We start from the raw sequence: 15,818 nt of genomic DNA, 5'->3' as shown, positions 1-15,818 counted from the left end.
AATGAAAAAACAAAACAGGCACAGACTCATAGATACAGAGAACAGAGCTTGCGGTGGAGGGTAAAATAGATGAAGGGATTAAGAGGTACAGACTTCCAAGTATAAAATAAATAAGTCATGGGGATGTAATGTACAGCATAGGGAATATAGTCAATAGTATTGTAACAACTTTGTATGGTGACAGATGGTAACTAGACTTATCATGGTGACCATTTTGAAATGCATATAAATATCAAATCACTATGATATACACCTCAAAGTAACATGATATTGTATGTCAATTATATCTCAGTTTAAAAAAGGAAATAAAAATAATAAATGAATAAATAAAAATAGAGCAGTAGTTAAAAGCAGTTTTAGAGTAAAATAATCCTGGGATGGGAACCTGGCATTGAATTTTTTTTTTCCTTCCTTTCCTCCATCAGTGAGTGTTTACTGAGCACATCCTATATGCTCCTAAGCTTTGAGAACGTAGAAGTGAAAAAGACAGTAGGGGTCCCGGACCCCATGGAGCTTACATAAATGAGAGGGGCGAAGATAGTAAAGATTTCTGATACTGGTAAGTGCTTTTAATAAAAATGATGTGAGTGGTTGAAAACTCCGACAGGAAGCCAATTTTAGATAAGGTAATCCCTAAGAAGATATTTGAGCTAAAACGTGAAGGATGAAAAAGAGCCAGCCTGGAAGATGAGCTGAGGGAAGTTTGAGACAGTTCATATTGTTTATACTACAAAATCCCGGAGGCAAAAAGAACTTGATGTGTTTGAGGGAAGGAAAGGCGGATATTGTGACTAAAGAAGAGTGATGGTGGGGGACAACTATAGGAGACTGGGGCAGGAAGGAGGAGCTAGACCATGCAGGGTCTTCTAGGCTATAGTCAGGAGCTCAAGTCATATTCCAAGAGCAATGGGAAACCATTGAAGGCTTTAACGCTGGCAAGAGTGATGGCAATGGAGTTGAAAAGAGGTGGATTTAAGATAGATTTTGGGTATAAATCTGACATAACTTGTTTATACATTATCAGTGGGGTGTGAGGAAAGGGGAGAAATCAAGGATGACTCCGGGATTTTGGCTTGAGTGTCTGGGTTAGACAATGTTGTCATTTGCTGAGGCAGGGAAGACTGAAGGACAGGAGCTGTTTAAGATTTATTATCTTTGAAATACCTATTAGAAACCCGTGTCAAACAGGCAGTTGCATACATGAGTCTGAAATGCATGTTGATATCTGGGGTGGGAGATACACATTTGGGAATTATCAACACATAAAAGGCATTTAAAGCTACAGGACTAGAAGAGATCATCTGGGTAGAGAAGAGTGCTCAGGTCTAAGTCATGGGCAAGCCAACATTTAAAGATCAGGCAGAAACAAAGGAGCTAGCAAAGTGTCTGGTCAGTAAAGCAGGAGGAAATCCAGAAAACTTGAGAATGTTTTAAGAAGTGGTCAACTATGTTGAAGGCTGAAAGGCTGAACACTTACTTGTGTGGCTTCGAGTCAGTTGCTTCATCTATCTATCTAACTCAGTTTCCTCATAAAGTAAAATGTGGACAAAAATAGTACCACACTTACAGTGTTGTTGGAAGTATTAAAAAAAAAAAGCAATGTATGTAATGTTCTATGTATCTGGCATGTAATGAGTGATAAATGGTAGCTATTCCATTTATTGCTGTTGAGTTCTGAAACCTATAAGGCGGAATATATGTCAGGGGGAAAAAGTACATACATTTAGTGGAAAAGTTCTGAATAACAGATATCCAGTTTCATTACATCTTGCAATCATTCTTTAATGTTCCTTTTAGTCTTTGTATCTTAGCTCTTCTGGAATCAGGGCTTAAGATGTGAGAATTCCTTCTGCTGTGGATAGTCAAAAGTTGCTATGACAACTGCCTGGAAATGAAAGTCCTGTGCTTTATTTATTTATGTGAGGGTGATGTGCTACAGAAAGAGGGAAACGAGACTGCCACAAATGTTCCCTCACAACCTTTGGAAAGAGGACATGCGAGGGCCATCTTCTCTCTCATACTGTCAGTATCCTTTATAATTTATATAAGATTTACTCTCTTCCTCTTTTTTCCATAAAGTTTTTGAGGTCGTTGACAATATTAAGATATATATAAGTTAGGCAGTTTTAAAAAGGTAAATCAAGAAGATTAAATACTATTTGGAGGAGAAGTAATCCGTAACAAACCTACAATAGCGTTGTTAACACTGTACAACAAATTTAACTCCAAGTATTTTGGAAGTCAAATAAAAATGGAAAACATGATGGTTTAAGGAATTCTCAAAAGTCTGCTTAAAGGCCACAGGCAGGTTGATTAGAAGAGAGAAACTTTTAAACTGATATATATGTTGCTACTCTGCGATAATAATAGTAACCAATATTTGCATACCACTTTACAGTTCATAAAGCACTTTCATGCTTTACAGAAGGTGGTGTTACAGCATTCTGTTTTTTTTCCTTGGTCCCCAAACCATACAACAGGTTAACACAGATGGAGAACTTGAATCATAAATCTTTTACTTCCAGAACCCTGCTTTTTCTAGTAAACTAAGAGGTAAATTCCTTACTTGCAACTAAAAAAAAAAAAAATTGTGAAATACAACATTCACAAAAGTACATAAAATTTGTATACATATTTTAAGAAATAACTGTAAAACAAATATCCATGTAGCTGCAATTGAGTCAAGAAATAGAAAACTCCTGTAACTCTAGAACAGCAGTTCCATTTTTGGTCTTAGGATTCCCTTATGCTTTTAAAAATTATTGAGGACTTCAATGAACTTATGTTTATATGGCCTATATCTGGCAATATTTACATTATTAGAAATTAAAACAGAATTTACAAAAATATTTATTAATTAATTTATTTCTGGCCACACCATGCAGCTTATGAGATTTTAGTTCCCTGACCAGGGATTGAACCCCGGGTCCCGGCAGCAAGAGCGCAGAGTCCTAACCATTGGACCACCTGGGAATTCCCTACTAATTTACTTTAAAATAACAATAAGTTACTGCATGTAACCTAAAGAAAACTTTATGAAAATTAAACATTTGCCAAAACAAAAAAAAGTGAGAAGAGTGACATTTCACAAATTTTTTTCAAATCTCTTTAATGTCTGGTTTAATAGAAGACAACTGGTTTCTCATATCTGATTCTGCATTCAGTCTGTTGTGATATTCTGCTTTTGGTTTTTGGGGGTTCAGGGCAGGCATGTGAATTATTAAGAACTGAAGACAATCAAGGCCCAGTGGACTCAGGAAGAGCTTTTTACCTCCCCTTGAACTGCCTAAAACAATTTAGATAGGGAACTTGTACCAAGAAGAGCACTGTTACCAAAAATAACTTTTTATATCCTAAAGACTTATCTGCATGACATGGCAAACATTTGTTCACCAAAGATCTGCTCTTCTCATCTTCCTGTGAATTATCTTCCTTCCCTTTGAGGCCTCACACCCCTATCCTCTTCTCCTTAGCTCAGGATGGTATGTAAGCATTAATTACCTGACAGCTGGAGAGTCTCTCATGTCTTTGTGGGCTCCCGTACGTACAAAATTAAAGTTTTCTCCTGCTAATCAGTCTTACGTCAATTTAATATTAGGCCAGCCAAAGAACATAGAATGGACAAAGGGAAACGTTTTCTGCCCCCGGAGGGTTAAGTATATGAAGAAAATCTAGCCCCACACAGAACTGTAGTTGGAAAAGGGGCCCTATTTTAATGGCCTTTTCAGATAACCGTGGATATTCTTTGTACTATACCAGACCTCCATAGGTACTAGTTTTTAAAGGTTAGTTGCAATGTGGAATCTAAAACTATATCATATTATGTGACATTAAACTCAGTTGGTCTAACTTGTTCTTTGAATGACTCTGTCACCCATACATGATTTGGTAACATTATGCACCGTTCGTTCAGAAAATACTGCTTCACTGAGTTATGCAGATTTCCCAAATATTAACACATTTCATTATCTAATATCAAAAAAAAAATCACATTCACTAATCTCACTACCAACCTTACCACAGAAATCTTTTAAGTACTGGTATGTGGTCAAGCGCATGATGGTGGATGCAAGTTTTCCAAATTTCTAGTTTCCACTTGCAAGTTCAAATTTTGTCATTGGCAACAAATAGCATCACTTATTTTCCTTGAAGTGACTGGCACACTTTTTGAGAAAATGTCTCCCAGATACCCAAGTCTGAACAACTTTTGTCAGCATTCTTTCAAATAAAAATGGTGTTCTATAAAAGAGTGTCAAGTTCAGCACTCAGCTGCACAAGTGCTTTTCCTTGAGACAGCCTTTGTCCTTAGGGTGTGCAGCAGACAGAGTGCTTTATGTTCTCAAAATGTGGTCTCCAAACCAGCAGCCTCAGTATCACCTGGGAACTTGTTCAGAAATACAGATTGGGCCCCCCTCCAGGTGATTCGGATTCCCTCTAAATTTTGAGAACCACTGCTTCAGTCTTCTAGCAATGGTTCTCAGTCTTGGTTGCACGTTAGAATCACCTGAGTAGCTTAAAATTTCCAATGCCTAGTTACTCTTGATCAGTTAAGTCAGAAGGGTGGGACCCAGATATCAGTATTTTTTTAAGTTCCCTTGATGATTCCAAAGTGCAGGCACTGCCTTTGACTATCTGTCCCAAACAGTTCTCAGCTGTTTCTTGTCTGGTGCTGGGTAGTCGTCTATTGAAAATGAAGCTCTCTGACAAGTTTCTGGAGTGTTAATAACTAGCCTGCTGCTCTTTGGAGAAAAATCAGTTTGTCTTCAGAATGATTTTCCCATCTTGAATAGTTAGGAAATCCCAAATGGTGAACAAGAAAATGTCCTGGGAGGACTCAAGATACTTTGAATTGTTAAGCCTCTTTTTTAGGAAAGTAGAAATCCTGGCAGGTCTGGTGAGGTATCTGCTTTGGTTACCATTGAAGCTGCCCATTCAGCTGCTAGGGCTTGCTCTTCTCCATAGCCTTCATTTCTCCACAGACTGTCTTAGATTAGCAGCTGTCACCCTTATTGGACTCAATATTCCCATTTTATAATAAATATTTGTAACCATCTTCAAATGAAACACATATATAGTGCAATCTGCCTACATACATCATTAAAAAAATCAATTTAATGCCCTAACTGTATTATAAAGGATAAATAAAATGAGGTTAATTTATAATAAAAATCATATTAAAATATGTAAGTGCTTGGGAAAAAATTAGCAGGTATAATGAAGTTGTCAGGTGTTGGCGTATGAATTTTATAAAAAATTTTTATTATGAAATTTCAAACATGCTGAAGTAGAGAGAATAGAATTGTGATATTGTGATTTACAACAAGAAACATATTTGGCCTTCATCCCATTTCTGGCATAGAACTCCTAAAACGCTTGGAATTTCTTAAGAGAGCAGCAAAGGTGTCTTTTGTTATGTTAATGAGGCAACTTTGGGAAAGTACCTACGGATGGGGGCTGGTCACCAGAGGAGCTACAGGTGATTAGAGGGTTGGAACTTTCAGTCCTGCCCCTCCCCCTACCTCCGAGTAGGACAGAGGGGCTGGAGGTTGAACCTGTTGCCAATGGCCAATGATTAGTCGCGCCTATGTAATGCAGCCTCCATAAAAACCCAAAAGGATGGAGTTCAGAGAGATTCTGGGTTGGTGAACACAGAGAAATTTGGGGAGAGTGGTGCACTCTGAGAGGGCATGGAAGTTCCGTGACCTTTCCTCAAACCTTGCCCCATGCACCTCTTCCATCTGGCTGTTCTTAAGCTACATCCTTTTATAATAAACCGATAATCTAGTAAGTAAAATGTTTCTCTGAGTTCTGTGAGCCTCTCTAGCAAATTAATCTAACCTGATGAAGGGGTAACGGGAACCTCCAATCTATAGCCAGTCAGTCAGAAGTACAGGTGGTAACCTGGGCTTGTGATTGGCCTCTGAAGGAAGGGCGTTTGCTCAGTCTGTGGAACTGAGCCCTTAACCTGTGGAATCTGATGCTGTCTCTGGGTAGGCTGTGTCAGAATTGAGTTGAATTGTAGGCCACCCAGCTAATGTCTGGAGAATTGCTCGGTGGTGTGGGAACTCCTTCCCCCACTCACCATACACACAACTGAAATTGTGTTCAGAATCATATTAAAGTATAATGAACTACGTACTTATCAGAACCCAGCTTCAACAGTGATCAGTTATAAATGGCCAATCGTTTTCATCAAATTCATTAGCGTTACCTCAGACCACTGAACCAGAATCTCTGAGGTAGGGCCCAGGAATTTGTGTTTTAACAATCTCTCCAGCTGATTTGTAGGTCCACTAAAGTTTGAGAACCACTGATCTACATAACATTCCCCACCTTCTCAGATTATTGAAGGCAAAGCCCAGATAACACTCAGATATATTATTTCATTCATAAATATTTTACTTAAAAAACACATAATCACATACTACTATGTCAGCTAACAAGTTATAATTCCTGAATATCAGCAAATATTGAGAGTTTTACATTTTCTCAGATTTTCATATATGTCTTTTTATACTTGATTCGTTTGAATCAGTTCAAACACTGCCCTAAGTTGATATGTCTCTTAAAACTCTCTTAATCTATGATGATTTTTCTCTTTATTTCCTGCCATTTATTTGTTAAAGAACTGGATCATTTGTCACAGAGTTTCCCATGTTCAGGATTTTGCTGATTGTGTCCCTATGTTGTTTTGTCATGTTCTCTTTACCTTTGTATTTACTGAAATCTAGCTGTTAGATCTAGAGGCTTGATCATAGTCAAGTTTTATTTTTTTGTCAGGGGTATTTCACAGGTGGTGCTATGCCCTTCTCATTGTATCACACCAGAAAGCGCTTCAATATCTGGCTGTTTTTCTGATGTAAAGGTTGATTAGTGGGTTCAAATGCTGACAGCATGAACTATTCTGTATCAGTGTTTACCAGCAGCCTTTTACCTAATGGTCTTAGCAGCCACTTGATCATGGCCTCTGTTCATTATTTCACTAAGAGATGCAAAATGGTAATATTCTAATTTTTATAATTTTTTTTGCATTTATTACTTGAAATTAAAACTTTCTCTTCAAATATTTGTATAGGAAATACAATTTGGACAGGAAGGGGAATATAGGTGCTCAATTTACCTCCTTTACTTTATAAACTAGTCTTCAAATGAATTTATACTCAGTTTTTACTTTTGAATATCATTATGTACTTATGGATTTTAATATATTTGATATTTTTAATTCACTTCCGTCATAATTCATTATGATGCTTAAATTGTCCTCTTTGGCCAGAAGAAAGCAAGAATGGAGGTGCAGGAGGGACTTCCCTGGTGGTCCAGTGGTTGAGAATCCACCTTCCAATGCAGGGGACGTGGGTTTGATCCCTGGTCAGAGAACTAATATGCCACATGCTGGGGGGCAACTAGAGAGCCTGCACCACAACTAGAGAGCCCACATGCCACAACTAGAGAGCCCGTGCACCTCAACTACTGAGCCCGCATGCTCTAGAGCAGCAGTGCCCAACCTTTTTGGCACCAGGGACCAGTTTCGTGGAAGACAATTTTTCCACGGACCAGGGGTCGGGGGGGATGGTTTGGGGATGATTCAAGCACATTACATTTATTGTGTACTTTATTTCTATTATTATTACATTGTAATATATAATGAAATAATTATACAACTCACCATAATGCAGAATCAGTGGGAGCCCTGAGCTTGTTTTCACTTGCCACTCACTGATAGGGTTTTGATACGAGTCTGCAAGCAATTGATCTATTATGGTCTCTGTGCAGTCAAACCTCTCTAATAATGATAATCTGTATTTGCAGCCACTCCCCAGTGCTAGCATCACCACCTCAGCTCCACCTCAGATCATCAGGCATTAGATTCTCATAAGGAGCACACAACCTAGATCCCTCACATGCACAGTTCACAGTAGGGTTCATGCTCCTATGAGAATATAATGCTGCCGCTGATCTGACAGGAGGCGCAGCTCAGGCAGTAATGTGAGCAATGGGGAGCGGCTGTAAATACAGGTGAAGCTTCGCTCGCTTGCCCACCACTCACCTCCTGCTGTGCAGCCTGGTTGCTAACAGGCCATGGACTGGTACCAGTCCGTGGTCCAGGGTTGGGGACTCCTGCTCTAGAGCCTGTGTGCCACAACTAGAGAGCCCACACGCCACAACTACTGAGCCTGTGTGCTCTGGAGCCTGCATGCCACAACTAGAGAGAGCCTGCGTGCCTCAACTACTGAGCCTGAGCACTCTGCGGCCTACATGCCAGAACTAGAGAAGCCCACGCACTGCAACTAGAGAAAAGCCCACAATGAAGAGTGTGTGAGCCACAACAGAAACCCAGCGCAGCCAAAAAAACAAAGAATGGAGGTGCAGGAGGCTAAGGGCTGTCACCTCAATAAAAAGGCACAATATGTTTGTTGCTCAGTGTCTGAATTTGAGCCAATTTTCAGATCTGGAATCCACTAGCTAAAGAAGTGGCTGTGTCCCTAGGAGAAGGACTCTGCAGCATTGTGTAAAGTATACTATATTGTAATGATTCCTTCAGTCATTCCCCAAAGGGACCCAGGGTATTTACTTAAGGCATTTATGATGGGGAAAGGGCAATGCCCAGTCATTTCAAGGAGCTTTGGAGCTAGGTTCTGAGTAGACTTTGGTAACTGGAGACCCAAAATGTCATCATGGCCCCCTGTTAGAGCCGGGGCTTACAGAAGCAGCTAATAGAGTCTTAGCTAAAGTCTGGTCTACAGAGAATTCACTGGGTCTGCAGACTCACCTGCCAGTCATTTCCCTGGTCCCTGAGTATATAATTGCAATAGACATACTTAGCAGTTGAAGTATTGGGTCATTAGGCTGTTAGATAAGAGCTACCATAGTAAGGAGGACCAACTGGAAGCCTTTAAAATTGTTCCTCAGCCCAGCTAAGATAATGAAAACTTATATTGTGTCCCAGAGGAGATGGTGGTGTTTAGTGCCGCTCTGAATCCCAGTGAATGTAGACTACCACAGCAAGCTTAGCCAAGTAGTAGTCCCAATTCAAGCTGTGTTGGACATGTTATCATTGCTAGAGCAGATTAATAAGACCTCAGGTACATGGAATGTGGCCATTGATTTGGTGAATGCATTCTTTTATATTCCAATCAGAAATAAGGATTAGAAGTAGTTTACATTGATGTGGAAGAGATATTTATTTCCAGTTTTGTCCAAGGACTATGTTAACTCTTCTATCCTCTATTTTAATATAGTATGAAGGGATCTGGACTGTCTGGACATCCTGCAGAATGTCACATTGACATGTTATACCAATAGTACACTGATGGGTAGGACGAGCAAGAGGTGGCTTGTATACTAGAGGCCTTGGTAAGATACATGCATCCAGAGGGTAAGAGATAAACTTTAAGAAGATTCAGTGATCTGCCACTTCTGTAATGTTTTTAGAGGTCCAGTAGTCAGTGGCATGTGGAGACATCCCCTCCAGAGTAAAAGACAAATTTTTATATCTTGCGTCACCTACTATAATGAAGCACAATATCTGATGGGCCTCTTTGGGTTCTGGAAGCACGAATTCCACACCTAGGAATATTGCTCTGGCTCATATCCTGGGTGACAGTTCTGTGCAGCCTGGAACAGCAATGGGCTCTGCAGCAGTCAGTGTGGAACTTACAGCAAGTCCCAGTGGGAGATCACAATATAGGCCCCTGGGATTTTAGAGCAAGGCGATGCCATCTGCAGCAGAGGACTTTACTCCTTTCAAGAAACAGCCCCTGGCATGGTACTGGGCCCTAGTAGAGCCAGAAAGCTTGACTATGGGGCACCAAGTTATCATGTGTCTGGAAGTACCCATCATGAGCTGAGTTCTGTCAGATATGCCCAGTCATAAAGTTGATGGGCCCAGCAGCAGTTCATCATAATATGGAAATGATGCATTCAAAATCAAACTCCAATAGGACCAGAAGGCATGAGTAAACAACATGAGCTAGTAGTACAGACCCCCATATCACCCACTATGCTTGTACCAGTACCCCATGCTCAGGCTATATGGCTACATAGGGGGTCATATTTGACCAGCTGAGGGAGGAGAAAAAAGCTCAAGCTTGATTATGAATGGGTTGGCTTGGTATATGGGTGGGAGCTGAAAAATGGATGGCAGCACATTACACCACATTCAGTGGTGTCCCTAAAAGACAGTGGAGAGAGAAAAGCTTCCTAAAGGGCAGAGCTTCAAGCAGTGTAGCTGGTCATCTGCTTTGTGTGGAAGAGGAAGTGACTGGTGGTGAGACTTTATACAGATGCCTAGATTGGAGGCAGGGAGGTCTGGAGTAGAGGCATGTGGTCAAACAGAGTGGGCCTAAGAATGAAGATTTTTGTATCTTATATTCATTCTGACCAGAAAGCATTAACCATGGAAAAGGAATGAAACAACCAAGTAGACGAAAAGATTCTACCAGTTGATGTCAGCCACGTGTTGTCATGGCCTACCCCAGAACTGGCACAGTGGGCACACGAATGGAATGGCCATGTTTGCAGATATAGAAGCTACACATGAGCCCAACAACATGAATTCCCACTTACCAAGGCCAAGTTGAGCTACTTCTGCCTTTGAAGGTCTAGCTTGCCAGCAACAGAGACCAACACGGAGTCCCTGATGTGGCACTATTATTTGAGGAGATAAAGCAGCCATTTGGTGGCAAGTCAACAATACTGAGCCCTTTCCATTCTGGAGGGACCACTGGTTCACCCTCATAGGGATAAATGCCTCTGCTGGTTATGGGTTTGCCTTTTTTGCCTGCACAGCCTCAGCTGTACCACTATCTAGGAGCTTACAGAAGGCCAGATCCACTGGCATGAGATCCAGCTCAACATAGCATCTGAAAAGGGGAACCACTTCACAGTAAAGGTGATTTGAGTTTGAGCTCATGACCAAGGCATCTACTGGTTGTATCACCTATTACACTATCCAGAAGCTGCCAGCCTGATAAGAGCACTGGACAACCTACTGAAGGTGCAGGTAAGCTGCCAGTTTAGAGGCAGTATTCTACAAGGATGGAGTGCCATCCTTCAGGATGCAGTATATACATCAAATCAGAGACCTCTGAATGACACTGCCCCTAATAGGAAGAATATATGAGTCCAGGGGAGGGAGCAGAAGTGGCCCCACTTAACACCTCATTGAGTCATTGGGAGACTTTGTGCTTCCTGTTCCCAAAACTCTGGGCTTTGCAGGTTTAGAAGTCTTGGTCCCCAAAAGGAGTACATTTTTATCAGGGAACACAAGGGTTCCATTGAACTAATAGCTATGGCTACTGTTTGGGCACTTTGAACGCTTTGTGTCCAGGTACCAGCGGGCAAGAAGAGGAGTCCCCATCTTGGCAAGAGTAACTGACCTGGATCAACAGGAAGAGGAGGGGCTGCTTTCATATAATGGGAAGGAAAAATATATGTGGACTCCATGTGATCCATTTGGAAGTTTATTGATACTTAATTGGAACTGTGGAAGGACATGTGCAGCAATCCCAGCCTGAGAAGTGTCTAATTACCAGTAAATATATGTTCTCATTAAGAGAGCATTTGGGTCATACCCAGGTAAGCTACTAAGTAAGACCTGTGGAGGTGACAGGTAAAGAATAGTAGATTTTGAACTGGATAATGGAGGAGGAAGAAGATGCGTAGCAGTGACATCCCTGAGACCAACTGAGTAATGGGAATGTAGTTTGTCCCACTAACCTCCTTCTTCTAAGCTTTCGCTCCAACAAAGAGAAGCCACCACAATGAGAAGCCTGAGCACCGCAATGAAGAGTAGCCCCTGCTCGTTGCAACTAGAGAAAGCCCGTGTGCGGCAACGAAGACCCAACGCAGCCAAAAATAAAATAAATAAATTAAAAAAAAAAAAAAAAAAAAAGACTGAGCACAGCAGGTGTATTAGAGCCAGGCCATGCCTGCCCAAATTGGGACCCTTCAAATGGTCAGTCTTTGTTCTGAGACTGCTCACTGGTCTGGCCAAGACTTCTCAGAGCCGAATGGCAGTCTGAGGCTCTTCCTAACTGTCCTTGCTTCCTTCTCTCTCTCGTTTCATGGGTAGCAGAACTGCATCAACCTGAAGGCACTCCTGGCCTACTGCTACCTCTTTCCTTTTTTCTTAACAGTTATTTTCCCCCAATAAATCTCTTGCACACCTAATTTGTCTTGGCATCTACTTTTCCAAGGACCTGATCTGACCAAAGTCCCAGGTATTGCAGGATGTTTAGCATCCCTGGCCTTACCCACAAATGCTGGTAGCACTGTCCCCCCAATCTTGAGGTAACTAATGACACCTTCACAGATTGCCGAAATGCTTCTATTGAGAACCACTTAGAGCATAATCATCAAGATCAAAATTTTAGAGCTAGAAGAGCTCTTACATGTAAAACAATTAAGAAACAGAAAAGTTTAATGACTTCTCTATTTCTTTTCTCCCTCTCCTACAGTGTCTTCCCCTTCTTTTCATTCTCTAATCTAATTCTTGGACCTCAACTGAAACTGTTAAACCTGAATAGTGGGTTTTAAGTACCAAAGAGGCTGTATAGCCTCAGAATTTAGAGAAAAATTTAGGAAATGATCACCTTCTGAAACTGAAGCTAGGGAGAAAAATCATTTATGATAGATGAAATTAGCTCCTGTATAAGTAACTCGCTCTTGGAATTGGCTACAAAAGTACTGCTTTTGTGATTAGAGTGCTTTCCATGCTTTCCAAGTTTCTATCAAGTCACAAGCATATAGTCTCAGGAAGACATTCTTGGAATGCGGAGGTATTGTGGAGTAGTCAGTAGTATGTAGCACTGTCTGAAAAAGATCCAAGAATTTTAGTTTAGTTGACCCATAAGTTTGTAGCAGAGATCATTTTCACTTTTAATTCAATAAATATTCATCTAAAATATTTATTTATTGCCTACTGTGTCCCAAGCATTATATGTTAAGCACAGAACATACAGTAGTAAACAGAACATGATCCTTCCCCTCAAAGAGCTTATTATCTGGAGCATGCATTCTCAATGGGCAAAAAACCTTAGATATTACAATGGTTTGTGGCCCTCCAAAGAGCCACAGTACATAAACAGATATACAGGATATCTGTGGTTTAAGATCTCATAGTGGGTAGGGGGGAAAATTAGGATAAAAATGCCTAAAATGACTCCTTAGGAGGTCAATCATGAAACTAGAGTTAAAAAACCTGATCTAAAGGAAGAAAAAGAGAAAAAATGAATAGGATGAAAGAGAACAAGAAGGAAAAGTAGAATGATGAAAGAGAAATAGGAAAGGAGAGATGAGAAAATGAGAAGGTATGTGAAATTTTAAGAAGACAAAAATAGTTCTGTCTACCACTGAGCCATACGACATATAACTTTTTTTCCTTGACATTCTGAAATACAAGCTTATTCTTCTTACATTATTTCTGGCTTTGGCAACAAAGTATTAAATGTGAAAAGCAATACTGGAATGCCTGCTTTTTATCAAAAGAATTCCCATATCCTAGATCACTCTTTCTTAATTAAATACTCCACATGTACCTCACTTTCTCTCATTTAAAATTTAAACTTATAAAACAATTTCCTATTAGGTTCCTAAGGACCCCATTATTCCACTCATGTATGTGTAATGTGAATTTATTAGCTCCATGATATCAAAGCCTTCATTTTTATAGCAATTATTTCTTTCATTTATCTTCCATGGTAAACAAACACATTTGTTGTTGCTTGATAGCTTATCAAGCTTTTCTGCAGTTTGGATTTACCCCTCAGGACCATATACTTTCCTTTGCTCTGAATATGGGTGCACCTAACAACTTTATGATTACTAGTTAGATTTCTCAGATATCTTGATATAAGGAAGAAAGTGACCTTGCTAGCAGACATTGGTATTTCAGTTAACAGAAAGGAATCATCTTTATCAGCACTTTAAAATATATATTTTATTGTGGTAAAATTAACATAGAATAAAATGCACACATCTTAGATGTTCATTTTTTAAAAAGACTTTAAAAGAGCAGTTTTAGGTTTACAACAAAATTGAGATGAAGGTACAGAGATTTCCCATATTCCCCCCATTCTACACATGTATATCCTCCCCCATTATCAAAATCATTCACCAGAATGGTGCATTTTTTTTTACCAAGGCTGAACTGACATTGACACATCTAATCACCCAAAATCCATAATTAACCTGAGGATTCAGTCTTGGTGTTGTACATTCTCTGGGTTTGGCCAAATGTATAATAACATAATCCATCATTATAATCTCATACAGAATATTTTCACTGCCCTAAAAATTCTCTGTGCTCTGCCTGTTTATCTCTCCCACCCCCACCATCAACCTGGCAACCACTGATCTTTGTCTCCATAGTTTTGCCTTTTCCTACAGTAAGTAGCCTTTTCAGATTGGCTTCTTTCACTTAGTAAATATGCATTTAAGGTTCCTCCATGTCTTTTCATGGCTTGATTGCTCATTTCTTTTTAGTGCTGAATAATATTCCATTGTCTGGATGTACCATAGTCTATTTATCAATTCACCTGCTGAAGGATATCTTGGTTGCTTCCCAATGTTGGCAATTATGAATAAAGCTGCTAAAACATCTGTGTGCAGGTTTTAATGTGAATGTAAGTTTCCCACTCCTTTGGGTAAATACCAAGGAGTGCAATTGCTGGATCATATGGTAAGAGTTTGTTTAGTTTTCTAAGAAATTGCCAAACTGTCTTCCAAAGAGGTTCTACCTTTTGCATTCCCACCAGCAATGCATGAGAGTTCCTTTTGCTCCACATCCTTGCCAACATTTGGTGTTATCAGTGTTCTGAATTTTGGCCATTCTAATAGGTGTGTTGTGGTATCTCACCTTTGTTCTAGTTTGCATTTCACTGATGATTTATGATGTGGAACATCTTTTCATATGCTTATTTGCCATCTGTTTATCTTCTTTGTTGAAGTGTCTGTTAAGGTTTTTGGCCCATTTTAAAATCAGATTGTTTATTTTCTTATTGAGTTTTAAGGGTTCCTTGTATATTTTGGATAACAGTCCTTTATCAGGTGCATCTTTTGCAAATATTTTCTCCAGTTTGTGGCTTGTTTTCTAATTCTCTTGACATTGTCTCTTGCATTGTCTTTTGTTTTTAATTTTAATGAAGTCCAACTTATCAATTATCTCTTTCACAGATGATGTCTGGTGTTATATCTAAATCACAAGTTACAAAATAAATGAATCATGGGAATGAAATGTATAGCATGGGGAATGTACTCAAGAATATTGTATTAACTTTGTATGGTGACAGAAGATAACTAGACTTACCATGGTGATCATTTTGTAATGTATAGAAATATTGAATTACTATGTTGTGCACCTAGAACTAACATAGTGTTGTAGGTCAATTATACTTCAGTTAAAAATAAGTACGTAAATAAAATTTTAAAAAGACATCACAATACCCAAAGTCATCTAGGTTTTCTCCTATGTTATCTTTTAGGAGTTTTATAGTTTTGTGTTTTACACTTAGGTCTGTGAACCATTTTGAGTTAATTTTTGTGAAGGGTGTAAGGTTTGTGCCCAGAATCATATTTTTGCATGTGGATGTCCAGTTGTTCTAGCAGCATTTGTTGAAGTGACTATCTTTGCTCCATTGTATTGCCTTTGCTCCTTTGTCAAAGACTGATTAAATTTATGGGGGTCTGTTTCTGGGCTCTCTATTCTGTTGCACTGATCTTTTTGTCTATTATTTTGCTAATCCTACACTGTCCTGATTACTGTAGCTTTATAGTAACTCTTTAAGTTGGGTAGCATCAGTCCTTCAACTTTGTCTTTC

The 15,818-nt window shown here is 39.5% G+C and overlaps 1 protein-coding gene across 1 annotated transcript in view; it reads left to right on the top strand.

The window, feature by feature from the left end:
- The first annotated feature begins 490 nt into the window (after positions 1-490).
- Positions 491-15,818, top strand: part of CEP83 (centrosomal protein 83) — a 140,861-nt gene continuing 125,533 nt past the window's right edge. The window contains exon 1 of the mRNA XM_059934742.1: positions 491-559. The gene's annotated coding sequence lies outside the window, so the exon portion shown is untranslated. The remainder of the gene's footprint in view (positions 560-15,818) is intronic.

Source organism: Balaenoptera ricei, chromosome 10 (genome assembly GCF_028023285.1).
Source record: "Balaenoptera ricei isolate mBalRic1 chromosome 10, mBalRic1.hap2, whole genome shotgun sequence".
NCBI classification, from domain to species: domain Eukaryota; kingdom Metazoa; phylum Chordata; class Mammalia; order Artiodactyla; family Balaenopteridae; genus Balaenoptera; species Balaenoptera ricei.
This window is presented reverse-complemented; position numbering and strand designations above follow the sequence as displayed.